We start from the raw sequence: 1,014 nt of genomic DNA on the forward strand, positions 1-1,014 counted from the left end.
ATTTTATATATTAAAATAAAATATTTTTTTTTATATATAAAATTTTAAATATAAATCCATGCGAGGCAATACGAGTGGCACGGCGGCCCTTTGTGTGACAGCGGGTGGTGACCCCCCTGGGGGGAACCCCGGTAAAAAAGGGCTTTGGGCTTAGCAGGTAAAAATGCTTGAAAGCCTTACTCCCAATAATCCGGGAAATCCATGGACTTAAAATCGGAAAGCAGTCCAAAAAGACATAAAGGAAGCCCCTTTCAAAAAGGGGCGCTCGCAGGAAAAATCGGGTTGCGGGGGCCCCCCTGCGTCCCCCCAAGCCCCGACAGAAACAAAAAACAAATATGACAAAAAAGGCAGGAAGAAAAATACTTCTGGAATGTAAAAGCCACAGATAGAAAGGGGAAATTGCCCCCAAAAGAATGCATTGGATGATAATTAAACAAAGTGGAACAAGTGAAATAAGATAGCCCGTAGGAGAAATATAAAACGTGGAAAGACCTTTCATCAGGTGAACAAAACAGCGAAAGGGAATTTGGAGTCTTAATAGGCGGGGGGGGTTTACACGATAGTACAAGGATTATAGCGGTATCAGAGAGAGTACAATTAGTTTTTACATTATCCCCCAACAACATAAAATTTTTACAAAACATGGGTCTAAATTTGAGCAGTGCAAAATCATAAATAAAAAATAGCTAGGGTGATTTAAACGAAAAAAGTGGGAAAGGAAGGAGAGAGAGATATCCTTGGGCCCTTTTGGTCTTGGCGAAAGGTTGAAAGGGGTAGAGTGAACTGAATGAGCCAAGGTGCAAACGAGTTGTAATGAAATGGTTTCATATCCCAAGACAATTAAAGGGGTGGAAGTCCCGAGAGATAAAAAAAATTTAAACTGTTTTAATACGGTTAAATGCAAGATACGGGAAATCTGGTTACAAACCAAAACCCAGTCCCGGTACAGTTGAAACAGCGATCTATACTTGGTAGCTAAGATTAGGATTAAAACCCAAAGTATAAAATAAGCCG

This window comes from Penaeus monodon, chromosome 33 (genome assembly GCF_015228065.2).
Source record: "Penaeus monodon isolate SGIC_2016 chromosome 33, NSTDA_Pmon_1, whole genome shotgun sequence".
Lineage (NCBI taxonomy): Eukaryota > Metazoa > Arthropoda > Malacostraca > Decapoda > Penaeidae > Penaeus > Penaeus monodon.